The sequence below is a fragment of the Phoca vitulina genome, unplaced genomic scaffold (assembly GCF_004348235.1).
Source record: "Phoca vitulina isolate PV1807 unplaced genomic scaffold, GSC_HSeal_1.0 scaffold28, whole genome shotgun sequence".
Classification (NCBI taxonomy): domain Eukaryota; kingdom Metazoa; phylum Chordata; class Mammalia; order Carnivora; family Phocidae; genus Phoca; species Phoca vitulina.
This window is the reverse complement of record NW_022589731.1, coordinates 19,648,385-19,675,177: the sequence shown is the minus strand read 5'-3', so window position 1 is coordinate 19,675,177 and position 26,793 is coordinate 19,648,385. Positions and strand designations below refer to the sequence as shown.

General features: G+C 53.2%; 1 protein-coding gene across 7 annotated transcripts in view; it reads left to right on the top strand.

Annotated features, from left to right (window-relative positions):
* Positions 1 to 1,994: 1,994 nt before the first annotated feature.
* Positions 1,995 to 26,793, top strand: part of CHST15 (carbohydrate sulfotransferase 15) — a 76,821-nt gene continuing 52,022 nt past the window's right edge. For 6 of the 7 annotated variants that reach the window (XR_004301677.1, XM_032423077.1, XM_032423074.1 and 3 more), the window contains exon 1: positions 1,995 to 2,119. The gene's annotated coding sequence lies outside the window, so the exon portion shown is untranslated. Of the gene's footprint in view, positions 2,120 to 17,049; positions 17,423 to 26,793 lie in introns of those variants that run through there. The other variant, XM_032423075.1, reaches the window with a different exon arrangement.

Below are 26,793 nucleotides of genomic sequence, written 5' to 3'. Positions count from 1 at the left end.
AGGCACTCCGAGTGCTAGTTGGGTGTCAGATGAGGTATGGTTTGAACCAGGGCAATTTAACTCCAGGATTATGGAGGGGTGAACACATGGGGGAGGGGATATTTGTTTTCTTAAATGATCTTCATTTTTCCACCCATTAGCTGCCGGTGTCATGTGGGCCCCAACCTCTCTCACACATGCAACCGTCTATCCATCTGCTCATTCACACACATCTGGCATTTGGGTGTTCTCTCAACCCTCCAGAATAACAGGTGAAGTGCAATTCTTGGGCAATTTTGTGAAATGAACGTTAAGGGTGAAAATTGCCCTCCAGTTAATCTCAGGCACGTGTATCAATACCTTTGGAAAGTCCCTGGTGGAATTAATATCAAAGCGGTACCGTGATTTTACTTAAAAACAATTTGCTCCGTGTCAGCCATGATTTCTGACACCTGAATTTGAAAGTGATCCGGGTGGGCCCAGCGCCATCTCCATAACAGGGTCATGTGTTTACTTGGAGGGAGGAGAGGAAAGATCGAGGTATGTGTGGCCGTGGAATAATGTTCCACACAGCCTTACAGGAGGGGATTTCCTCCTCTGTGTTTCCATAGAACCTTCCCTGTGTTTGTTTAAGCCCATTGCACACTCTGGTCTGACAGCTGCCTGGCCCAGGGCCTCCCTGTACAACTAACCCTCTTTAATAGCACCCTGCACTGTGTCCCCTGATGCAATTACTTGAGTATATAAACTTCACTGAAAGGCAGGCTTTTCTTGGGAGCTCATAAATAAGCCACAAAGCCACAACGTGTATAAGACCTTGAAAAATGGCATCATCATCTATTGGGAATTGTGAACCCTGCAAAAAGCAGCTCATTGTATTTTCAGAAAAAGGTTTTTGTTTAAAAAAATAATAATGAACACAAGTCACCAAGTGGAGTCTATATGGAAAGAGCGATGCCGTCTGAGATTCTGAGGCTGGTCTCTTGCATCAATCTTTCTTCGTAGATTTTATGTAAGGGGCATTTATTTGCAGGAAAACAAGACACAGTTTTGAAGAACCCCCGTCTCGTCCAGCTTCCCATCTGCAGTTATAATCCTCTGATTGTGACCTCTGCATTAGCTGCCATGGACGCTGAACAGAAGTTTATGACCTCAGGGCAGGCTATAGTTTCTGGGGGGTGTGATGAAGCCTCGGGCAATATAGATCGGATTTTCAGAACCAGAGGAAAGAGGGGAAAGGCAGGCTCAGGAAGCCCCCCTCTGCCGAGGGCCACCACCCTGTAGCACTAAGGAATGGACCGATGCTGGACCGTGGCCATGGGGGACATGGGCAGGCAAAAGGCTGTGTGATTGAAGACAAAGATTTTTTTTTTTTTTTCCCTGTCCCTTGGACGCATCTCCTGAGAGGCTGGGCTTGGTGCTCCAAGCGCCCCTTGAGCTGAGTCTTCCAAAATCCAGTGTCTTTTCTTTAACTGATGGCATCTTTGGTCAAGAGGCAGGGAGTCGACCACTGGTGTCATTTCCTTGGCCTCGGACAGCCCAGGTGGTTTTCTGGAGCGGGCGCCTCCGGGCCACTGCGGCAGGGCCCCGGGTCCCGCGGAGCCTTCCCCTCCCGGCAGAAGCAAACAGACCGGGCCAAAGAGCCGGGCAGAGCCTTCGCGGGCTGCAAAAACAAAACACAGATCGCAGAACCCACCAGCGCCGTGGCCTTGCATATCAATGTATGGGCTGGCTGCAGACCGCCAAGTTCGTTAAAAATGTCTCCGGCAGAGCGTCACTGGCAGACTTTAGGGGTTTCGGTTTGCTTTCTATTTAGAATCACCGCATCACACAAACCTTGTTTACTTGGAAGGGGAGGGGGCGGGGACCAAACCCACCGCGCGGCGCACATGCCTTGATCTCACATTCCAGACTCGAGCTGATGTGTGTCAGCGCGACATGGGGCGGGGGGGGGGGGGGGGGGGGAGGGTTCTCTTCGGAGGTTTCATTCGCCATCTGCACGTCACTCCCAAACTTTTCCTCCCTGCCCTCGGGGAGTCAGGTTGACGCGCCCTGGATGCGGGGCTTGAGGCGCGGGGCTGGGCGCGCTCCCGCGGAGCCGGAGCCGCAGAGGCTCCGGGGTTGGACTCGGGCTTCTCAGGTACAAGTTGGGTGCCAGGCGCGGGGGTGGGGGCGGCGAGGAGCGGCGGCTGGAGGTCTGGCTCGGGGCTCCGGCGCCCCTCCGCGTTCCGGCCGGGCAGCGCGGGCAGCGGCGGGGCTGGGCGTAGGGAGTCCGGGCCGGCGGAGGCTGCGCACAGCCTCACTCCCCGCGGCGCTCCCGGCTCCGTGGCGGCGGCGGCGGCCCAGGCAGACAATGAACTTGCGAGCGCGCCGAGCCGAGGCAGGTTTGAGCTCCGCGTCCCTCGGCCCAGCCTCCCCGAGGCCCCCGCGGACACCAGCGGGAGCGGCCCCTCGCCACCGGTCCCGGCCACCTCCGGGCGCCGCGCGCTCCGGGGACCCCGCGAGAAGGGCTGCCCGCCGGCGGCGCCGGGGCTCGCATGCTCCCCCCCTGGCTCGAGAGAATGCGGCGGGATCTCGGGGACAGGGGACCAGGAGAAGGGGTGGTGGCGCTGCGGACAGCCGGAGGCCGGCGGGGGGCGCACGCCGCGGGGTACGCACGGGCCGGCTGCCCAGAAGAAATGGCCCCAGGAGTCGGAATCGGGGCGCCCCCGTGCCGCCCCGCTCTGGAAGCTGCAGGCGGAGGACGGACGGACAGACACACCGGTGCTTTCACCGTGTGAGCGCGCCCTGGGGGTTTGGGGAGGGCGGGAATTCCCCCAGCCAGATGCTTTGCTCCCCCGCGCACTTCGGGGAAGTTTCCAGGCGCAGCCCCGGGCAGGTAAGCGGGCATCCGTCTCTCTCTCTCTCCGACTCCGGCTGGGAGCCACCTCCCGACCTCCCGCTCCGGTCCCGCGGCCGCTTTAGGTGGAGGAGGCGGGGGGCGGGGCGGGGGCAGGCACCGACGCCTGCGGGACCCGGTTCCGGGAGGGGACACCGCGGGGGCGGGCGTGGGAGGAGACGGGGGCGCGGCCGGGCCCGGATGAGCCTGAACTTTTGCTCCCCGCCCCCTCCTCCTTCCTCTCGGCCCTCCGCCCCCTGCTCCCTCCCGGCTGCCGGCCGTGGCTCCGGAGGCGGCGGGACTCGGGAGTTGCCGGCGCTTCCCGGCGGTGGCGTCCCCGGCTGGCTGGGCGCGGCGAGCGGCGCGCGGCAGGTCTGAGCGGCGCGGCGGCGGGGAGCAGGGGCAGCGGGGCGGCGAAGCTGTGGGGAGCCGGGGAGGCAGCGGCCCCCGTGCGGGGGCGACGCTGGCGATCGTGCTGGAGCGCGAGGGTGTCGGGGTGTGTGCGGGCGGAGAGGACGCGTGGCGCAATTGGCCCTCTTGGAGCCCCCTGGGATGGCGGGATGGAGGCGCCCGGGTGCAGGGAACCTCGCCTTTGGGGAATGAATGAAGAGCTGTGAAAGCGCCTTCCGACTCCTCCGGGCGAATGGATTGGCCGGCGTGCGCGCGCGTGTGTGCGTGTGTGTTTAGGTTTCGGAGGCGCCTGGGTCCTGGGCGCGGCTGCCTGGCCGCCCCGTCGCGGCCCTGGTGCCCACGTTGCCCGCCCGCCCCGCGCCCTGGCTCGGCCCTCGCGGCTGGAGAGGCCGGCGGAGACACTGAAGGCTGGGGCTCGGTTGCCGGCTGCTGGCGGCTGGACGTCTGCGCCTCGCGTAGGGAGGTTCGAGAAGCAGGCGGCAAGGCTGGGGCTGAGGCTAGCTCCAGGGCGCCGGGGGGCGTTTTCCCGTTCCCCGCCTACGTTGGGTGAGTTAATGGCACGGAGCTTGGGGAATGAAGTTGTATTCTCAGGAAGCCCCAGGACGCCCCGTGAAGGGATTTGGCACACCGTTCAGTGAAATTGAGCAGGGGGCTCTGGTTCTAGGCTCCTTGGTAGTGCCCCCAGCCCCTCTTTATCAGCCGCGGTTGCTGTGAGGGCAGCCACCCAGCGACGGAGCAGAAAGCCACCTGGAGGGCATCTGCACCCCCTGCGGGGCCCAGGAGGAAACTGAGGTCTGGAGATTTGCCGGTAGTTCCTCTAGGACCTTCCCACACGGCTCTCCCTCCGAGCTTTCCCGCCCACCCCTTGCAGAACAAGGAATCCTCCCTTACAGAACATGGTACTTATTAATTTTACAAACTGCATGTTGAATCAGGATGTTTTAATTGGTACCTAAATGTGTACAAGTCATGCATGATTTTGCTTAAAATAGCATGTGAATAAAAATATCTTTTAATTAGGTAGTTTTTATCAAATAAGTTGTTCTCTACAATACTCCTGGAAGATTGGCAGGAAAATGTTCTTCTTGCTTCTTCCTGGATGGGGAGCGTGAGCCAGCAAGGTGAGTCCGCTTGCCATGGTCTCCCTCTCAGTGTATAATTTGATCCAGAAGTGGAGCTTCGGGTCTGGACATCCCTTCAAGGTCTAGCTCCCCAGGAGAACCATCTCTAGGGCCCTGGGAAGGAAATTCAACAATGTCTGTCTTTTCTCTTGGGATCATTGCATGACTGCAGTGAGCTAGCTTGTGGCTGAAGCAAGCAGCATTAATTCACCTAGGATATGGGGGGGGGGGGGGGTGTGGGAGGGGGTCAGGTCTGTCCAGAGTGGGTTACACCTAGGCCTTGCTTTTCTTTGATGACTAGAGCTTGTGACGCCTGAACTGCGGTCTTGGCCGCGGATCCCAGCACTGTCACCGTGGCGTCTCTGTGGGCTGCTTTCTGTACCTTTCTCTCCTCTGTTGCTGCTGGCCCTGGCCAGGAGAGGAGAGGCATTTGGTTTTCCAATGCCAGAAAGAGAGAAGATTAATCTCTGCATCTGGAAGAGGCAACGTTTGCAGGAGAGGTTGGGAAGTGGATTGTGCTTATTTGGCGTTTGGAGAAGAGCATTAAAGAAACTCCAGATTAACCAGTTGGGCCACGGGAACCTCAGGCCCTTTGAACCTGCACTGTCAGAAGCTTTAGATTGGTACTGGGTTGTGATTAGACTGTGGTTGTCCAAGGCCATCTAAGGCCCAGCTGGAAATCGCCCTTGCAAGCATAGGGAGAGAGGGAGGGGAGGGAGATTCTGGAGCTACCCTGAATAGGTGAACCCATGCCCCACCTATAAGGGGCAACTTTGAGTCAGCCTCAGCCAGTTGGAGAAAAACAGACTTGCAGGTCTTGTTAATTTTCAAGAGAATTCTCAAGCGTGGATATTCAAGTGTGGGCTCAAATGCTAGAAGTGGAGTAAAAGGTTGGGGTGGGTGCAGCGCCAGGAGGCTTGAGGCTTGACATCTGGCCCTGTGTCTGTTTAATGGGAGGAGTGTCCCACGGTCAGGAAGATGTGGCACATGATAGGACATGTGGATCACACCCCCAAGGGCTCAGGGACTAAGAATTGGTGGGTGCGCACGTGCCTGTGGCCACGTACCAGGCTCCTTCACATGCTTGTGGGTCGTGCGCTCATTGGGTAGCTACTTGATGAATTCCCATCACGTGGAAAGAGACTCTGTGCTCAAACTTTTCATATAATTTCATTGACCAAATAGATCCCCTGGTGGAGCATCTGGGGATGGTACGGTGATAAGACAGGCCTAGTCCCAGCCCTCGCAGGAGGGGAGCAGACAGAAATGCCTGTACCAGCTTTTCAAATAAACCTCGAGCTGGGAAGGACAATATGGCAAGAATAGTGCTGGAGGGGGTGGGTTGGTGGGGAGGAGTCTCCTTTTATAGATGTGGACATTGAGGCTCAGAGCAGTTGGCTGACTTGCCCAAGGTCACACAGCTGGAAAGTGGAAAGTCAGTTCAGGTCGCCGATCCCCAGCTCCCGGGCCTGCTCTCATCCCACCATGCCGTGCTGGAGCCTCTTGGAGGCTTCCAGGTGAACGCACACTCCCTGTGGTGGGCAGCTCTCCCCTTTCCTTTCCGCTTGTTTGGAGCCCAGCCCCTTGCTGGACCTTCGTAGGTCCAGGATTGCGAAGATGCCATTTGCAACCATGTGTCAGAGAGAGGAATTTTCTTAAATTCTAAAAGCGGAAACTATGTTTAAAAGTAGTAGTTGGCGCGGGAGTGTCATTTACGTGAGCAGCCAACCGGCGGGCACCTCTTTAGCAGCGTGTCATTTAGAAGTGATGCTTTCAGTCATTGTTGAGAATAATGCAACTTGTCTTCCCTTCCGCTCTGTGCGCTGGGAGGCTCGGGAGTGATACTCACTTACTTCCGTGGGTGATTTTGTTCCTGTCATGGGAATCAGGAGGTTGTGTTACTTAGCCGACCAGGTATTTGGGAGACGGAATGTTTTGACACGCACAATGTATTTCTTTATTGTTCTCAAGTGCTAAGGTCTGATTTCCTTCCTGAGACGCCCCGGGGAGAAGATGACCTGTGTTTTCACAGCACGAAACAAAGCATAAAGGGGGCAGTTACCTAGTTAGTGTATCCCATCCAGAGAGCTGGGAAGAAGAGTAAAGGTTTTGTGTTGATTTGGGCCAATACGGATTTTTTTTTTTAAACCTATGGGGGTTGGGAGGGAGACATTTGGTCACGACAGCTGTCATTTGTTGGGTCCCTACTGGTTCCCACCTGGCCCTGTGCCAGGCAGGTCAGGCAGGTATCCCCCTTTGTCTCAATTAGAGGGCGGGGAGGCTGTTTGAGATCACACAGACCAAGTTTTCAGCCATCCCGATGTACAGGAGGGAGGATGAAGAAATGACAGCGGAGGAAGGAGGGAAAGGAGAGCGGGTGGAGACGAAAACTGTGGCTTCCCCAGAAGGGGAAGGCGGGTGTGAATCAGCAAGTGGTTAAGTCAGGGGGAGGTGGCCACGGACAGCAGGTTCTCGGTCTCGGCTGGTTTCAAAAGGGATGCGCGGAACCTCGAGCGGCGTCTCTTCCATCCGTGGCCGCGATGCGCAGCATGTATGCCCGGCCCCAGGAGTGGGCCCTGCGCTGGGTGTGCGGGCCGAGAGGCAGCACGCAGCACCCAGAGAGCGGGCCAGGACCCGGTTAGCAGCTCTGCGCTCCGAGTGGTCCCGGGGGGACTCCATGCCCTGGCCTGACGCCTGCTGTCCTGTATGTGCGTTGACACCTGCCAGGTGCTTGGAGCATGCCTGGAACCCAGTAGGCACTCAAGAAACATTGGCTCTTGGGGTATTCTTGAGCTCTCATAACCAGGGACAGAGGATGTGTCCGGACTCCCTGAAATTGCATGGACAGTTTTGGATGAAGATGGGAGATGTGTCTGTTTCTGGGGGGCGGGGCATCATTTCTAGCAAATTCGACCTCAGAGGGCTTCTCTGACACCTCATAAGGCCAGGAGCCCCAGGACACCTAGATCCTGTTTGGGTTTTTTTTCACGGGTTGCTTCACCTCCTGGGGCTGTTTCTTCATGTGTGCGAGGAGGGGCCGGATAAACAGCTGCTTTCTGACCCTTCCAGCTCGCTCCGTGGGCAGGCTTTGGATCAGTTCGGCTGTGTTTCCACTTGTCACAATTAAGCAGGGGGCAGATCGGGCAGGTCTCGCCGGAAACATGCTGGGGTAGCTTGCTTTTGAATGTTACGTCTTGAGCCCCACTCTAAGCTTAAAGGAGTCCTGAGCAGGCTGCAGGGGCCCCCTTCCTGGGGCAGGCTCTCTCTCCTTGACACCCATATTACATTTCTAGAACCCGTCCTGGTCCAGGCCTTTCGGGCCTCAGAAGAAAGTGAGGTTGGCAGATCCTCAGAAGCAGAGGGTGTCATTATAATGGAAACTTGGACGCTTTCCAGAATTGTGTTTGTGATGAAAATATTGAAGCAGGCAGCCTAGTCACCCAGGTGCCTGGAAAATACCCCAACATGGGCAAATAATTAGATGCAGACCAGGTGCAGTTATTTTTTCCTGCAATGTGCTGGAACCTGGTTGTTTCACATTTTCTCTTGAAATGGAATATGCTCCTACTGATCCCTTTGCTCCCCGGGGCAAAAATGTCAGTGGTGGTCTGGGTGCGGGAGGTAGGGCCCTGAGGGGTGGTGGTTTGGTCCCTCCCAGGGCAGCCCTGGGTCTCAGCGGAAGTTCTGTCCTGTCTGCCATGCCCTTGTAGGGACCTGTCCCAAGGGCCTGGGCCTGTGGCACCTTTGCTGTGAGCTTGGAAGGTTCCAAGCATTCCAGACTCTGACAGGTCTGGGAAGGTGGATTATTGTCCTCCCCTTGCCAAAGGGGGCTGGGTAGCTCTGTCTGCCCCTCATGCCACGTTCAGCCAGCACCTTCATATTTGCAGTGAACCGGGAGTTTGGTGCCTCCACACAAACGTGCTTTTAGCCTGGGTGTTGAATCCCTTGGAGACCCTTGGAGGGACAGCACAGGTGGTGGGTGAGCCCTGGCACCACACTGACCAGGGCTGGAGTCCCTCCTCTGTTTCTTTGTTCCATTACCGTGACCCTGGGCAAGTGGCTTAACCTGCTTGTGCCTCAGTTTGCCCCCCGTAAAAGGGGGTTAATAATTTCTACCTCGTATTGTGTTTTGAGTATTAGAAGTCGTACAACTTCGGGCTCAAGGGGTCTCCCCAAGTTGAGCTCCTCTTCCTGGCATAAAAGAATCCCCAAGTTGGTAGCATATTGCAGGAGTTCTGAAACCTCTGGAGAGAGAGAGAGGGGAGGAGGAAGATGGGTGGAGTTAAAAACGGGGTGTTTGTCTCCGACTGAAGCAGACATTGGAGAAGGTGGCTGGACTGGTGGGCAAGGGGGCATCATAGTCCTGAACTGGAGAGCACTGGGCAGTCGGGCCAACGGCCCCCCATGCCCGCCGGTCCCAGCAGAGTGGGAAAGGTGCAGCTTTCCTCCTCCACGGGCAGCTAGCAGGGCGGAAGGCCTCCTCTGGGTGCGGAAAGGTGCGACTGGGCTCATGTCCAGGTCCTCCTTCCACACCTTCTGGGATAGTTTGGACACGGCCAGGTGTAGACACACAGGCTGAGTGCTCTTCACGTGGAAGGAAAGATCAGGAGTGGGCAAGAAGAGTCCCTTGCTGCCGGTGAATAGTAAGTGCTGAGCCCACTTCCAGCCTGGCCCTTGGTGGGGGTTGACACCTGGGGCCCATGAGGACAGGGGACATCGAGGTTAGGCCGCAAGGCCTGTCAGCTCTCTGTTGTTTTCTGTGCAGCACGTGGGAGTGATCGCAACCGTGAGGTAGTGATTAGCTGTGGACCCCAAGGCTGCCTCCTTACTGGAAGGCAGTTCACATGCAGTGGAGGGGCAGGCTGACCAACAGCCTGGCCAGGAGACCCTTGTCTGCCTCCTCTTGGTCCCCCCCCCGCACCGGGGCCCCACGGCCCCCATCACCTTCAGGAAACCTTTGCCAGTAACGCGTCCCATGTCTGCCTCATCTCCCCTGTGTCCCTTCGTCCCCCATCCAAATGTTAATTTCCTCCTCTGAGCTTCTGCATTCTACTCGGCCGAGCTCAGCCTTGAACCCATCCCACTAGTTTCCTGGGTGCGGTCTGCCTGCCTAGCCCAGGGAGCCTCTCAAGGGTGAGGAGGGTGTCTGGGAGGCCCGCTCCTAGCTAGGTCCACACAGAGTTGGGAGAGACTGCCATTTATTGAACTAATACATCAGTTAAAAGTGATTCTTTCAAAAGCCCATTTTTCCTGGACTGTTACGGACTTTACGTGGGCCCCTGGGTGTGCACCCAGAAGACATAAAAGAATCCCCCCAATTTGTTAGCCCGGTACAGGAGTTAACGCTTGCCACTAAATTTTTGAAGGAGTCAAGAGCCTAACGTAATAACCTTGGATTTCCTGGCATTAGGTTTTTGGGCCATTAAACAGGTTTTTTTGTGTGTGTCTTGAGAGTCTTGGGGAGAAATGTTATGGAAATTTGGTTGGTGTTTCAGAAATATAAACAGGAGCCATCTACTCAGGGAAGAAATGTGGGGGCTGTTAGTATTTCTTATAGCTGGCATAAATAGCTTGTCTTTAAGTTCCATGCGCCTTTGTTTGGAATGTAAATATTTGCATTAAAAATATAAAGTATATCCTGGCGTGTATTTATTGGGATCATAATTTCCAAGCCCCAAATCAGACTATTGGTCTACAGAGGATTAATTCCTCTGATTTGTGAACCTGTTTATATAAAGAGTCTTCCAAATGTATACACAGAGAACCATATCTGCTTGTGCACGTAAGGGATCTCCGGGATTATAAGAGAGCGGGGTTGCCCTGGCGAATCTGGACCCAGTGCTTCTGCTTCCCAACACCCATTTCTGATCACGCGGTCTGTTCCATTGCAGCCACTCTGAGGATGGCCAAGTGTTGGCCCAGGTCCCATGAGATCGTCTGGCTGCTCTGTCCTCAGGTTCCTGGACATCCAGGTGGGGCGCTGGCTGCAGCTGGCTCATCTGTGGGTCCCGTAACCAGAGCTGGGTTTCAGAACCACTGTTGCTTTAGGACAATGTGGAGAAGAATGGGCGCTTGGTGTCCGTTCTGTGGTCTGGTGGAAGGAACCGGAAGTTCTCATTTCTGGTTCATGGTTGAACTCTGAGGGCTCTGTCGGATGTCATCCTCGACTAGATTCTTGGGGACAGTTTGGCTTTCTCATTTTACTGTGAAGAACAGCCCTATTTTGTCAGATACTTTTGGAGACGGAATATTACCACGTAGCTGGTCTCTGTGCTCTTCTCCTGAGTGAGAGGGTGAGGGCTGCCGTTGGGCTGGGCCAGGACCTCTGTTCCTGGGGTGTGTGTGTGTGTGTGTGTGTGTGTGTGTGTGTGTGTTGGAGCGTGGGGGGAGTTGTTCTCAAAACCCTCTGTGGCAGCCCTGGATAGAAACCCTGTCTCCCAGAGTCTCAACAAATGGAGAAGTGGAGGTTAGCTGGCCTGTTGGAGACAGCCAACCTGGGTGATAGGCCAGCCCCAAATCTAGGCGTGGCCCCCACCTGGCAACCTCTCCATCATCCCAGGGTGGAGGACAGAGGAGAAGGGGGCATGGGCATTCCTGGCCCCTGGTTGCCTGGTACCAGGGCCCGTTTGTGCCTGCTTCGCAGACGTCCAGGGTCTTTCCCTTGGGTGGGGCCCCTTCCTCCTCAGACGCTGCGCCTGTTACCTGAGCCCCAGACTTGGTTGAGGTAGCAGGAATCCTCTATCTTGCCTTCCCCATCTCCACCTTGCAAAGGGCCTAGTGTCCTGACTATAGGAATGTCAGTCATCCCTGGGGTTGGGAACTTTTCCTTTCTTGGGCTCCCTGGATGCTGAGCCCCACGTGGGAGAGGAAGTGAGGGAGGGAGGTAGTCTGAGGGTGAGAGGCATGCAGAGCCGGGGTTCAACCTCCCACACTGCCCCGATGGGCTATCCAGTTGGTTCTTACTTTGACCCATCAGTGAACATTCCTTATTGTCGAGGCTTAGAAATGGTGAGCCCTTAGGAAGGACCACTTCCTGTGTGTCTGGGTGTTCTTGAACTGCGGGAAACTCACGGTTGCCTTTTCTGTGGTCATCTTTAACCTGAACCACAGTGATGTGATCCTCCCTGATTCTCTGTCGCAGTTCTTAATAAAGATCGTACGATCCCGGCATGGCCCTGTGCGGCCCCATAGTGGGCCAGGAATCCAAGTGCACTGTTCCAAAAGTCAGAGGAAATAGTTGCTTTTAGGACATGCTGAACTTGCCTAAGCAAGTTATCAGTCAGAATAAATAAGAGGAGGAAGGGACGCTCCAATTAATGAGAGTGGGAGCAGCCTGACATTTGTGTCATCCTAACTTTAAAAAGCTATTTGTACCCACTCCAGCAGTCTCTGTGAGAAATGAGATGTGGAGGGATGTACGGAGGAGAAGAGTGGGCACTCAATGTGACCTCCTCAGAAGCACCTTCCAGGCAAAAAAGCAAAAAAACAAAAACAAAACCCCACCTGCCCACAGGTCGGCTGTGGCAAATCCACAGATCCTTTACATTGGACAAAATTTGGCTCGGAGAATGAAAATGATGTATTAAAAGCTAGGTGAAATCTCGGTTGCCATTTGGGTGGTAGAAAGGAAATTTGCTTTCGGCTGTTAAAACTGAAATAAATTGGTAGAAAAAAATGCAGGCCTGCCCACGTTTGAGTCAGCAGTATTTTGGTTTATGGAAGAAGGAGATTTGCTCACTGAAAATCAGCTCTGTACCTTTTGGACCAGCCATGAGGCTGCAGAACTCTTTAGGGAAGGGGTGTGTGTGCGTATTTATCTTACAAAGTTCTCATCTGATTTATTTTTAAGAATTATGCAACAGACTTTTTTTTGGTCCATTCAACCTAATCTTTTTTTAAACAGCTTTATTGAGATATAGTTCGCATACCACACGTTTAAATTAAATCCACCCATTTAAAGTATATAATTCAATAGTTTTGAGTATATTTACAGATATGTGCAAGCAGCACCACATTCAGTTTTAGAACATTTCATCATCTCGGATGGAAAGCCTGTACCCATTAGCCCTCAGCCCCCTCTGTGCTCACGCGCAACCGAGGAATCTACTTTCTGCCTCTGTCAGTTTCTCTGTTCTGGACTTTTGTATGACTGGCATCGTTTAACGCGTGTTTTTTGTGACTGGCTCTTGCACTCGGCATCATGTCTTCAGGATTACCCATGTTGTAGCATATGTATCAGTAATACAGTCCTTTTGATGCTCGAATCGGATTCCGTTGTATGGATAGACCACATTTTATAGACATTGTCTCCATCTTTGGTGTTTTACAAATAATGCTATAAACATTTATGTACAAGTTTTTATGTGGACACGTGTCCACATTTCTAGGGTTATAGTTTATGAGATATATTTACTTGCTCTTTTTTTTTTACTTGCTTTTAATAATAAGATTCATTTACTTTTTTACTTTTTTCCCTGGCCCTCGTGAAGGCTTCATTCTCAGATGGGTTTCTGTTCCCCCTCTGAATTGTCTGAATTTTAGAGCTTGGAAGGGCCTTCAGGGAATAGCCCCATTTTGTAGATGGGGAAACTGAGGCCCCAAGAGACCACACGGGGTCAGGATTGAATCCTGGTTTTCAGAGCCCGTCCACTTGCCCTGAATGTTCTTCCTAAGCTCTTGGTAAAACCCCGGGGCATCCTCTTGCATGGGTTGGGGCGGACCATTGGTGACCACCTTGCCCAAGCCCACTGTTGTATCCCGCCCTCCCCCCCCACTCCGACAGGGGCCGGAGAGGGGTTCATCCGCCTCCAGCTGCCAAACCAGGACTACAACTTGTGGCGCCAGCGCCTTCTCGTTCTTCCCTGCGGCAACAGGAGGCCAATGCTTATCCGGGGAATAATTAAATTAGGAACCAATTCAGAGAATGAAATTTTATCTGATCTGGCTGAGCCCATAAACAAGGGGCTGTGGCTGTGACTTCAGGGTACATTATGAAGTTGTTTTTAAAGCATTACAGTGGGCCAGAGCATTGACTGAGTTGTGTGGGCCAGTGGGGGCACCTCCCGGGGCGGGTGGGTGGCTGGCGTGCCTGGGGGTTCATCCTGGAGTGTCTAGCGGTGTCACCAGACCAGGTTTTCACACACTTGATTCCAGGTGCTATTAAAGTTCTGATGCCGTAGATAGAAGTGTGTTAGGGCTGGAATGTTCTGGATGCTTCGGAAAGTCCATCTGTCAAGAGCCTCATGGATACATTCCATGTCGTTGTGACTAACATTGCCATGCACCTCTACACTGTAGTGAGGAGTGAACTTTGCAGGAAGCTCATGGGCTCTAAAGCAAGGTGCTGCATCAGAACCCCCATGGAGCTTTTCAAAAGAGATACACACGCTCCGGTGCTTCATCAGGCCTTTCGGGGTGGGCCCTGGGCATCTGTGCGTGTGCGTGTGCGTGCGTGTGCATGCGTGTGCGTGCATGTGTGGGCGCCGTGTTAAGCTTTTTAGCTGGGAACAATTGATGGAACTTAACAGTGATTATAATCATTCTTCTAATGAGAATTTCGAGTTCTTCCGTGGCAAAGAGGGGGACAGATAATCCCGACGGTGATCCTCAGGAATGAGCCTTTTTAGTCCTCAATCTGTGTTGGGACTTGGACGGTGACTCTCTTTGAGTTTCTTAACCAGATTCCCTGGATGTGACCACCGTACATTTTCCATCACTCTGCTGCTTCTGTGGATTGTAGACCTGTCTTCCTTCCCTGTGAACTGCCCCACGACCATCTCTACAGTGGCCCAGCCGGAGACCCCAGGGTCTCCTGTGGCACTTAGCTGGTCAGTGCAGGAGTTGCTTCCTTTCCACGTGCTGCTAAAGGTTATTTATCCCCCTAAGACAGGAAGTATGTCTTTGGGAGCCTGACTCTTCTACTTCCCCAGCTCTTCTGACTCAGGCTCTGTACCTTCCCTTAAGAGTCACTCTCCTGACTGAGGAATTGCTTTGTGCCTGACCCTGTCCTAGGAGCTGGGAATGCAGCCGTAGCTGGACAGACCGGGTCCCTGTGCTCACGGAGCGTATATTCTCCTGGGGAAAGACAGACAGTGGACAGGTTCACAGGTATCAGAGAACAGAGAGTAGTAAGTGCCCTCGACGGGCAGTGGCTGACTGGGTGATCAGGGAAGGCCTTTCCAAGGAGGGGACATCTGGGCTGATCCTTGAATAAGAAGGCACGGCCACCTGAAGCTCCAGAAGAGTGTCCCAGGCAGAGGGAGCAGCGAGGGCCAAGACCCCAAGAGGGGACCAGTTGTTGGGACCGGAGAGCTGGTCAGAGGACCTGGTTTCTAGCACCCATTCTTCTGTCTTCCTCCAAATTATCATCTCCTGCCCGGCCTTCTCACTCGCTGTACATCTCGGGGTGAAGCACACTTGTCCAATGCTGGCTGGCCCCAGCTGCTGCAGAGTTTTGGAAATAAGGCTAGCGGGAAACCGAGAGAAACCCCATCCTCCTTGTCCTCTCACTTAGGGTTTGGCTTGTGAGCAGAGGTTATTTTTATGTAAGCACATGCTTGAGGGCAAAGTCTTAGGGCGGGCAGCTGAAACCACACTCATCCAAACAAGACGGAAATAGTACCACGAGATCCCCAAGGTGAGCGCGTGGCTGATGACTTGAATTTGGGACAGCTCCAAGCAGCCCTCTTGTGAGAGAGGGGACCCTTTGGCGGGGCAGTGGGGCAGAGCAAATTCCATATGCCCATTCCCTTCCTTGAGTGTTGCTTGTCTACCTGGCCTTGACCAAGGCCTGGGCCCTCCCTTAGGACTTGACTTCCTCTTGAACACTCTCAAGTGGAGGCTCTGCCTCCCTCCCCGTGCTACCCTCCTGAGGTCCCTTCCCATCATCTGTTGCAACCTTGTTCCTTGAGGGCCCTGTCATTCCTGGTCCCTTTCTTACAATCTTCTCCCTCCCCAGCCCAGGTTCCACCATCGTCCAGGTACCCGTGAGCTCCATGGGAACGGCCTATTTGGTGCTCTGGTCCCCTGGATCTTCCACTTCTTCTCTTTCAGGATACCCTGGGCCTTGTGCACACCTGGAGCACTCCACGCAGCCTACAGTCAGTCCATGCTAGTGACAGGTTAGTGACGGCCTTTCTTTTGTGGGAACCATGCCCCAGGACCCACTGGCCAACCTGACACATAGTAGGCCTCAACAGACTATTTCTATCAGTTATTTTCGTAGACTTTAAGTCTCTCTCTGGTCTTCCCTGGACATCCTTAAGGGTGTAACATTACAGAGTTTTCCTATAAGTGTTTATCAGGAGTTGTAGTAGGTGTACAGCTCCATTTTATATTGTTTGTGATTAGTTTTTAAACTCTGACAAAACCTAAATTTCCCTGAGTTTTAGTAAATGGAAAAATAACAGAAACAATTTTTTTTTCCTGAATAGCTTGATTTAGAATCATTCCAGATGTTCACTCAGTGTCTCTTCCCAAGTCCGCGTGGGGCTATCCCGCCTGGAAACTGTGACTGTATTGACATGTTGAAAACTTGCCGAGAATCCCCCTAATCTTTTGGCGTTCCTAGATGCTGCCTCATAATTTTATTGTAGGTTTTATTTTGAAATAATTTGAGACTCACAAGAAGTTGCAGAAAATAGTACCGAGTTCCTGCGTACTCTTCACTCAGCTTTCCGCAGCTATACCATCTTGTGTAACCACAGAACATTATCGAAACCAGGAGATCGAAGTTGGTAAAATACTGTCACTAAGCTACAGACCATATTCTGCTGCCACTTAATTTTATTAAATCTAGGGATCCACAGCACTTTAGAATTTCATAAACTTCAGTGTTGTCATTTATCTTTTAGACCATCTTTGGATCTCTTCCAATTGGCCATCAATTAAAATTAGTTTCCATTGGTCAACCGATACCAGAAGACCCGTGATGTGTGCATTTCACGTCCTCCATACGCCCATACGGTGCTCTGTGGGAGCATCACCCTTGGTGCATGCATGTAGGCAACCTTGGTCCCCAGATCTTAGAGATAAGGGGCCCTACAGAACAGTGTGTGATAGAGCCCAGAACAGGGAATCGGGAAGCTTGAGTTCAGATAATGGTAACCAGTTGTTGGGTGCTTGTGCTAGCCTTTATCTTTATTCTCAGCAATCTTTGATATAGACACGCTTAACACCCCCACTTACAGATGGGAAAACTGAGGCCAGAGAGGTTCCCCCTGCCCACCTTCTGGCAGCTGGTGAAAGGTAGAGTGGGACTTGAAGCCAGGCGGTCTGACTTCAGAGGTTGCCCGCTCTTACCCTGTAGGGCTGCCTTCCTTGTTCAGGCCTTCACACTTCTGGTCCCAATTCTCACTGAATGCTCTGTGTCTTGGGGCTGCTTACTTGACCTCTCTGAACCTCTTTCCTCAACTGTAGCATGAGGGGTTTGGCTGAGAAGATCTATCATGTCCCTTCAATTCCTCCCTCCCTCCCTCCCTCCCTCCCTCCCTTTCTTCCTCCCACCCTCCCTTCCATGTCTTTTCAGTTTCTGAGTACAGTTGGTGGTACTGGCGAAAAACCAGTAGGTACTTTTAAGGTTGGGAAGATTCCTGCTGCCTAATTTGGTTTGATGGGAGCCTCAATTCCAAATGAATTATGCTCTAGTGTATTTTAATTAAACTATCTACAAGCCGATTTCTTAAAAATGCAAACTCCCCGTGCGGCATGCTGTGTCTGAACCCCCCACGCTCAGCTGTGGGTCAGAGTGATGCTCGAAATAACCAGAAGGCATGTGTGAGGCTGCTCACTGTCAGCCTCATGGGCAGCATTAATTGTGAGATGCCACCAAAACGAGATACGGGGGCGTTATCAGCAGATACTTCATTGATTTTGCATTCTCCACAAAGGAAGGTTAAAATGAAGCTTGTTTGTAAATGGTGTTTAAACCTTGCAGTCCTGGGGACCGTTTTTGTAAAAACTGACAGAGCAGGACCCTTGTCGAAGGGCTTCATTTTCTTTGCAGGTTGTGGAAGGAGCCCATCGCTCAACTAAGGTAAAGATTTTCCCATTTAAAGGGGCCAGAAGAGTGTAAGCTTCCGCCGTAAATTTCACAGAAGGGGCCTCCACTTGAGTGCACGGTGGCTGGACTCTGGGATGGGTGTGTAATCGCATTAGTGTGATAAATTAAAGGGCCCGTATTGTTTAAATTGTCAGGTAGAACTGTATTAGAGGAGATGGTGCTATAGATCAGAGTTATGATAAACGGGCTCCTGGAGGCGCCTTGTGCTAACCTCATTGCTGGTGTAGAATGCCAGATGCTGATTCCGAAGCGCTCTGGGAAAGGTCCTTACTCAGACTCACGATGAGCTTAAACCCGAGGTGTAATGCCATTTCTAGGTATTTGCTCTTTCGTGGTTATGTGTACCAGGAATAAGAGAAGCTCTTCGGGCGTGATTTCTCTTCCCTTTGAATCCTGATTACATAACTCGTAAGATAGCTCCGCAAGCGGCCATATAATTTACAGGGCCCAGGGGCTCAGTGCAATATGAAATTGTGAGCCCCATCCTAAAAGATTCCTGAGAATTTCAAAATGGGGACAGCAGAGCATGAAACCCAGTGCAGGGCCCTAGTGAGCCTGGGGCCTGCGTGACTGCGTGGGTTGCAGTCCGGGGAGCCGGCCCCGGGTATCTTGTAGGATGCTCATCCTAGACCGACTTGACTTAGAGCCACTTGCATGAACGGTTGATTGTGAGTGGCCGGAGGGCAGGCCTGCAGCCGTATCACCCCCGTGGGCTCTGTGGGGTCTAGCGGGGTGCCTGACCCCTGTGCACGCCCAGGAGAGACTTGCTGAGCTGAGTTGGCTCATGGAGCAATTGTCCTGGTCTGCTGGTGGGATCTCCTGTGGCTTTCTTGGGTTCTGAGTGTCCGGAATCTGGAAACATCTAGTGCTGTGCTCTTCAGAATGGACAGGCACAAGGGGCCAAAATCCTTTAAGGAAACTCACTGTCAGAAGCTCAGCTTACAGAAGAGACAACCTGAATGTAAAACCTTTCTAGATTGTGTGTGTGTGTGTGTGTGTGTGTGTGTCTAAAGCTAAAATCCTGGTAGTTTTTCACTGCACAGTATAAAAGGCTGACAAACGGTGATTATCCAGCGCACCTTAATGGATAATGTGTATTTGTTTGTGGCCCTGTGTCTCAGTCCCTAGAGGGGCGGCCGCCCCCTCTTGGCTTTTCATCTCTGGCATCCACTGCTTGGGTTTTGCCCTCTGGGTTGCATGGAAGGCCCCTGGAATGTGTCCAGGCTTTCAGGGCCACCCTACCGCAGGGCACTCTGGTCACTCCCCCGTGTGCGAAGGAGGGGGGCGGCCCAGTGCACCTCAGCTAGGGAACTCCAGCGCCCGGAGCATCCTTCTCTGTGGCGAGTGGCCCCAGGGCTTGGAAGGGCCAGCTCTCCTTTGTGTGAAGTCTTTGTTCTCTCCCAGCTCAGCCAGCCGGGACTTGCGCGCGCTCAGTGGGTCCCTTTTTCTCTTAGGAGCTGGTGGAGAAGCAGAAACTAGCATCCGGGGCTGGCTGCCAAAGAGGGGGAGGCTCCAGCAAAGGAGAAGCTGGCCTTCGTGGGTTTTAAATCGGAACTGGGGCTCTGGGCTGAGGATTAAAGTGATTTTGTACCAGAAGGGAGTGTAGGGGTCGGTGCTGGGCTCAGAATATGTAGGGATAGCTGCCCAGGTCAGCTCTTCAGAGCCTTGTCCCGCGGGAGTTGCTGTGTGCTGGGGTTTCCTCCTTTTGTCCTCGATCTGTACAGAGGTCATTGGAGGCATGAGCTCAAAGCAGCCGGAGCTGAGCTCTCCTTCGTCGTTACAAGGTGAAGGGTCTGCGTGGGGCTGTGAGCTCGAGGAAGGAAGAAGGAGCCGTCTCTTCTGCGTCCTGGCTGGGGAGAGGTAGCAAGCCAGGGATCCCGCCCTTCTGGAACCACAGCTGCCCTGTTCAGCTCTAGACCCTCTGTTGCACCTGCTGTTCTAGAATCAGCTCCTCCCTTTCAAGGGAGCACTTGGCCCGTGCGTAACTTCTTCAGTCAAAAACAAGAACAGCACCGTCCTTTTTTTTTTTTTAAGATTTTATTTATTTATTTGAGAGAGAGAGTGTGAGAGAGAGCATGAGAGGGGAGAGGGTCAGAGGGAGAAGCAGACTCCCCACTGAGCAGGGAGCCCAACGTGGGACTCGATCCCGGGACTCCAGGATCATGACCTGAGCCGAAGGCAGTCGCTTAACCAACTGAGCCACCCAGGCGCCCAGAACAGCACCGTCCTTTGTGAGCAAAAGCTGGTTTCTTTATTTTCCCTGGGAAGACATCCACAGTCATTGTTTTTATTTTGAAAAGAAAAATAATCGGAGAAAAGCCCACAATATTTTTATTACCTGGTGTGGGAGTCAGAGATCACCTAAATCATACTTCTGGGTTAAAACTATGGGGGAAGAAAATCTCAATGCACCAGCGAAAAATGAGAGAGAGAGAGAGAGAGGGAGAGTGAGATGAAAAGATGAATGTGCTAGAATAGTCTTTCCCTTCTGCAAACCCCATAACCTCCAAAGGGGTGGGGACCTTGTTCGTCTGGCCTGCCCCCTGTGTCCCACGCCACACTTAGCACAGCCACGCTTAGTGGAATCTGTTAATGGATGAATGAACCAGAGACTGGGTTCCTGTTGGGCCTGTGAGCCAGCGTTCTTGGACAGTGGTCTCAAATGGAAGGAAACTATAAAGATACAAGAAAAGTATTCTGTCCTGTTGGAGACATCATGGTCAGTACTTCCCATAACTCAGTTAATCTCCCCTTTGGCCCTGAGAGGTAGATGACATGAGATTTGTTTTGTAGAGGGGCAGGTCGAGCACAGAGAGGTTCAGTAATTTGCCTGGGGTCAACCAGCTGGGAGGGGCTGGGCTGAGATTTGGTTCTAGGACGTGCCGCACAGCTGTGCTGCAGGATATGTTAGGGAGGGAGAGAAGTAACATTTACGGCCAGCCAGATGTTGGGGATGCCTTGGGTGTTCCCACTCGGTGAGCCCTAACCCACAGAAGGCCACAGGCAAGGAAGTAAACGCTGGCTGCTGGGGAATCATGGTGGCTAAGTCGTGTCCGGGCCCTGCAGACTCGGAGCTCAGAGTCCGGTGGACGGACTAGACATAAGCACTTAGTCAAATGGTCATTTAATTGCAGTGGTGATGAGTGTGTCACAGGGGAGACGTTAGGGGCAGGAGTGGTGCATGAATGCGCTTGTTGTTGCATTGGTCTTCTAGCCCAGGGACGGGGGTGTCGGAGACTTCCAGGCCACGATGGATGAAGCTGGAGGAGGGTGGGCAGAAGGAAGTGCTGGGCCCAGGGCGGAGGGAGGGAAGGCCCCAGCAGGCCTCCGGAGGGGCAGAGTCTGCAGCTGCTGGTTAAGTGACGAGGTGGTCCTGGTGGGCGTGAGGGTGGGGGGTACACAAACCCCAGTGAGGTGCTGGGACCTGCGGTTCTCTCTGTAAGGTTCAGAGAGCATGGAGCCCTTGTTCCTGGAGACTGGGTTCCTGGAGAGAGCCACCGCTCCAGCATCGCGCGCCTGCGGGCGGGGTGGCCCACCCTGCCTAGTGCCCCCTGCCTTCTGTCTAGAGGGAAGCTGGGCTTCCTCTGGGGACAGTTAGGGCTCCTGGGACCTCTTTGTCTTCTTGCTCCTTTGGGAGATTTGAGAAGTTCTCTGGAAGTAACTTGCAGAGAGGAAAATGTCCAAGGCCAAGGTGAGGACTCAGTGTCTTCCCTCCCTGGGGGTAGTGGCCCCGTTAGCCATGAAGTGGGACACTCGGGACCCAGTGGCGAGCTCCCTTCCCTGGCGGTGCGGCAGGAGCCTGGGCCCGCTGCTGACCGTGCGGCCTCTGCCCCAGGAAGTCTTCTATGGAAAGAGGCCGAAAGAACACGTGAGCCCGCCCTTTTAAAGCCCGCACCTCGGACCTCACCCCTGCCGTGTGCCTGGCCAGGCCGCCAAGGTGAGCAGGCCCCTGGTGCGGCCGAGGAGGGCCCAGGGCTCGCAGCCTCCTGGCCACATCCACCCCGGAGAAGCCATTTAAGACCCTGGAAACCCATCAAACCTGGCAATGGGAGGTCATTAGCCGCCTGACTACGAGCTGGGTCATAAAATAAACCCTAAGTGGTTACGAGCTCTGTTAACCATTCTGAAATGCACAAGCAGAGGAGGCTTGGGTTTGGCGCCTCTGAACGGAAATGGTGTCCATCTGATGGGAGGACATTCACCTTCCTTAGGGCGACAGGACCGGATTGCCTTGGTGCGTCCACACTGTGTCGAACTGCTGCGTGCCCTTTGCTTCTCTCTTGGTTTCGTTCGGGGCAGAAACTGAGCACCACCCGTTCTAACTTTCTTCTTGTGTGAACTCTTTTCTTCTCAGAGTATGCTACCCACTACAGAGCACCTCCCAGACTCATACTGCTCTAGGGATTTGCACGAACAGAGCTCACCTGTGCAACCAGCGCCGAGGGTAAGAATAGGAACAGCACCCCAGAACCCCTGGTTCCATTCTGCTCCCTAATCAAGCCCCCAACCCCTGGCCGGGGGGAACCACCGTCCTCACCTCCGCAGTCTTGGCTGGTTTCCCCTCTTCTGTGGGCTTGGCACACACAGGGCCATGCAGTGCGTTCTCCTTCTTTCTGAATCCGTGTGCCTAACTGTGTGTGTGAGCTTCTTCCCAGGTGCAGCTTGCAGCTGTACTTGGTTCTTATCTGTAGCTGAATTAGAGTCACCCACTCCACTGCGGGGAGACACTGCCCTTTCCAGTCTGTGGCTTTACATCTAGCGCTCCGAGCTTTCTAGCGTGTCTTTGATGAGCCTCTGGACATGGTGCCGTGGAGCACCCACCTGGTGGTAGAACTGTGCGTCTTTGGGAATGAGCATGTTCAGCTGTCGTAGACGCTGCCAGTTTTCCAGACGATTGTACCAAATACAAGTCCCACCAGCTGTGTACGAGTTTCCTGAAGGAAGAGCCTGGAACGACCATACCATGAGACCGACTCCCCTTTGCCCCCCACCCCAAACAGGAAGGCCCCAGGGGGATAACTGCTGGTCCTTCTGCGGGTTGGTGTTGCATGGATGTGTGGGAACTGGTAGAGAGCAGGTCTTTATGATGCCCCACGAAGACACCCCTGTCCTGACCAGGGCTCTGCATCCCACGGTTGCCTGTCACTGGAAGCCTATCTTTGTACCTGAACTTGGGGATGGGGATTTGTTGGTCTCTGAAAAGAGCACAGAATCCAGCATCTTAGTTGTCACCCTTTGGGTGTCTGCTTGCCTTGGAATAAAGCCTGGGATGCCTCTCTCCTAAGGGGCGTGGGTGGCCGTAGTCACCACTTCATGGCTCTGTCTGGAAAGGTTTTATTTACAAATCGATCTGGTCCCAGAAAGAGCTGGTTCTGTGCAGGGCCTTCTTTTGTGCAGCTTGACCAGCCGAACCTTCCCATCCCATGTTCAAGGTGGGCAGCTCTTCCTTCCCCCATGGCCGCTGTTCAGTGTGACCAGGGGTCCAAAGCAGGGGGAGAAGGCAGTCGGCATTTCCAGAGGGTCCCTGTGTGTTGACAAGCGCTCTGAGCACAGGTGGGCTGCTCTCCTGTCGCTGACCGAAAACTGAAGGGGAGAAGCTATAGCACCGTCCCTGAGGCAGTGTCCCCGAGGCACAGTCCCCCAGTGCAGAGCCCCGCTGGGGCGCTGGGTGAGTTCCAAGGGGGGTGCTCCGCCCTGGCTCCACGAATTCCTAACTTACAACAGTTTGGGCTGGATGTGGGAGACTCAGAAGGAAGGAAACTCTGTGGCTATTAGCTGGAGGCTTAAAAGTCCCCTGGGGTGATTGCCCACCTGCCTCCCCCTGTCCCCAGTAGATTCAGGAGATCTGGGGCAGGGCCAGGCAGCTGTGTTTTTATCTAGTGCCCTAGGTGAGTCTTAACATCAATTGTGGGAAACAGTGACTTCCCAGTGTCTTTGCTGGGAGGCTGGGTAAGGAGGGGAATAAGGAGATATGGAACGGACCTGGTTGTTAAGGAGCTCAGGGTCCTGGGTAGCCCCATGAGGTAGAACTTTCTGTGACAACGGAGGGGCACTGTATCTGCTCCACCCATATGGTTACACCAGCCACACGTGGCCAGTGGGCACACGGGATGTGGCCGGTGTCCCTGAGGAACTGCATTTAATTTTAATTAATTTAAATTTAAAAAGATATTCAGTTCAGTTATTGGACAACTTTTAAGAAAGTTTGGGGCAACTTGGGCATGTCACGCTCCGTTTTAACTGTATATTTTATGAAATCTGAATACGGATCAGGTCCTTCCGGTGAAAATTTAGCATCCAAATTGAGATGTGCCCTAAGTGCAAAAATACACCCTGGATTTTGAAGACTCAGTATGAAAAAAATACTGCAAACAATTTCATTAATTGCTTCGATAGTGCATTCATGCTGAAATGGTAATGTTTTGGATATGTCAGGTTGACTAAGATATGTGAGAATGAACTTCTTGTGGAACATTTAAACGTGGGTGTGTGGCTCCCATTCCCTCTCTCTAGGTCATGCTGCTCTGAGGATTCTCTCTCTTCCTTGCTTGGGGGTTGAGCCAGAGCGCCGGGTCTTGGGAGGAGGTGAGAGCTGCTTGCTGTCTCCTGTTGTTTTGCTCACCTGGAAGCGGGGTTTGGGGCTGATTACACACCTGGCCCTTCACATGGCCTCATCTAAGGTGGCAGGGAGAACCCTCAGTGAGCTGCCCGAGTGCCCTGCCCTACCGGCCACGTCTGTCCGGGGGCCGCCTTTGGAAACGAGCATTGCTCTGATGCCCCGCCCGAGAAGATAGTACTCCGAACACTGGGCGACAGAAGTGTGTCCCAGAAAGTGAAACGGATTTCATTTCTGCCTGGTCTTGGCGCCTGTGTTTCTGGAGGGGAGTGGGAGGCCTGGAGGAGCCCTGGGCAGGTGTGGCGGGCCGTGGGGCTCAGGGGAGCACATCTGTGGGGCACTGTGGTTCAGCAGCTCGTTCTCACCCCCACGCCCAGCCCATCTGTCTGATTACCTCCTTTGTGGGATTCTCGATGCCTCCGCCACCTGGCCTGGGAGCCCACCGCACAGGCCTTGTGTGGCTCACTGCGGTGGCCCTGGCTCGACACTTGGGCCCGGCCCACAGTAGGGTTTCATGGTCTTTGTCAAATGGGTTAATTTGGAGCATGCTGTCTGAAGATCCAATAAGGCCCTCGGGGGTGGGGGATTGGTCTCCCTGAAGTTATACCCCAGTGGGTGGGCTGGGGGGCCCTGACTTGGGAGTAGTTAGGAAACACAGACCACCGTTGTGCCTTATTCTAAAATTTTAAGCAGGTTTTTTTTTTTTTTTTTCCTTCTAAAAACTGTTTCTTGGACAACACCATAGCCATTACACATTGAAAGAGAAAGCTTCCCACCTTGCAGAGTTCTGTTTGTCTGCTTGACCTTCCTCTGCTGTTTGCTTCTGACAGCACCCTGGGCCACCTCCGCATTCTCTTGTCACCCCAGGAAGCAGGTGGGGCCATGTGTCCAAAGTTGGAACGGTCCCATGTTAGTGGGAAAGCAGAGTGAGAGAAATCTGTGCCTCTCTGAGGGGAGGATTAGGGACTGGTTGAGCAGGGACAAGCTGGCTGGCTGGGGAGGGCCGCAGGCTGGCCTCTGTCTCAGGTGTCCCTCAGTGGGAGCTTGTGGATGACTTGGGTCCTGGTTCATGGGTCCTCTGCTTGGCTGTTTAAAGTCAGTGACTCAAATTTCTACACCTGAAACCATAGACTTTCCGATAAATACCTGCCCTCTTCGGCTGTCACCAGGCCATAGGCTCTGCTGTCTGCTGGTTCGAGTTTCTCCTTCTGTACTGGTTGACTTTGATGGTGACATCACAGCGTGGGGGTGGGGCACCAGGTGACTTGCCAGGGACCCTGGGCGCCCCGGCAGCAGCCTCCCGAGGACCAGACCCAGGGACTTGTGCCGTGTGATACCGTTCACACAGCCTCTGCCCATTGTCATCCATTCCAGCTGGCTGATGGGGTCCAAAAACAGCAGGGATGAACTTGAACCTCACTAGACTCTTGTGTCTCCTGGCTGTATTTATGGTCTGTGTGGCATTGATCTGTACGAGAGCCGAGCTTGTGGAATTCGGTCGACCCCAATTCTTCCTACATTTGGGAGTTTTAAGGGATGTGGGAAATCAAATGGGATTTTGGTTGGTGGGAGTTTGCACCTTTGCCGGGTGAAACTCAGTCCCATGGCTTCCAAGGGAGGGGCCTCTGGGGCATGGTGCTAAGCCGGATGTCTGTGCAGGGACGGGCCGCCTCCCCACCTCTGAGAGGCAGGGTCCCCACCCTGACTGGTCGCGTCGCACGCATGTCTGACTGCAGTTTAGCCCAGAGAGGGACTTGCTCGTACCTGTTTGGATACTTTCTTCCTAGATTGGATTATCTCTTTGCTATGTTTTCTTTGTGGGCTTGAGGCCCAGAATCAGACCTACCATTCTAAGATAAAAATGATACTGCTTTAATCACTTGAATTTGTGTTTTTTATTAACATGGAACACTTTGCAGTTATTCACAAGGTCTTTTAAAAGATCTGTTTCCTCTGTCTTTCTGGCTTTCTTTTTTCTTAATTTTAAGACTATGGCCATCAAGGCATGGATATGAAAGAAGAATTTTTTATAAGAGCACAGCAATTCTTTTTAAACTGACTTAGAAGACATTAAAATGTATGTGTTTTGATCTTCTTTTCCTGGATTAGAATATGAAAGATCAGTTGTTGCAACAGACAGCAAAGCAAAGTAATTCATTTCTAATGCATTTCAGTGAGCCAGCCTTCTAGAAGAGGCCAGAATGAAACACGGAGCTAAGTGAGACAGAGCAGAACAGACCAGAGACCCACTTGACATGTCAACAAAACACAGACCCAAAGAGCAGGAATAATAATAGGAATGGGAGGGGTGCCTGGGTGGCTCAGTTGGTTAAGCAACTGCCTTCGGCTCAGGTCATGATCCCGGAGTCCTGGGATCAAGTCCCGCATCGGTCTCCCAGCTCAGCGGGGAGCCTGCTTCTCCCTCTGACCCTTTCCCCTCTCATGCTGTTTCTCTCTCTCTCTCTCTCTATCAAATAAATAAAATCTTTAAAAAAAAAAAACTTAAAAAAAAGGAATGGGAATAATAGTTATGGTGAGGATACACATGATTAGGATGGTTGCCATCTAGTCAAGGACTTAGGGGGTGCCAGGCTCCTTGCTAAGCACTGCCCATGGGTTATCTCAGTCCTCCTTGCAGGTCGTTTGGTTAGAATAGACATTATCATCATTATCTCTAGTTCTCAGATGGGGAACTGAGGTGGGCTTGGGGTCAGGCCTTGGAGCCAGA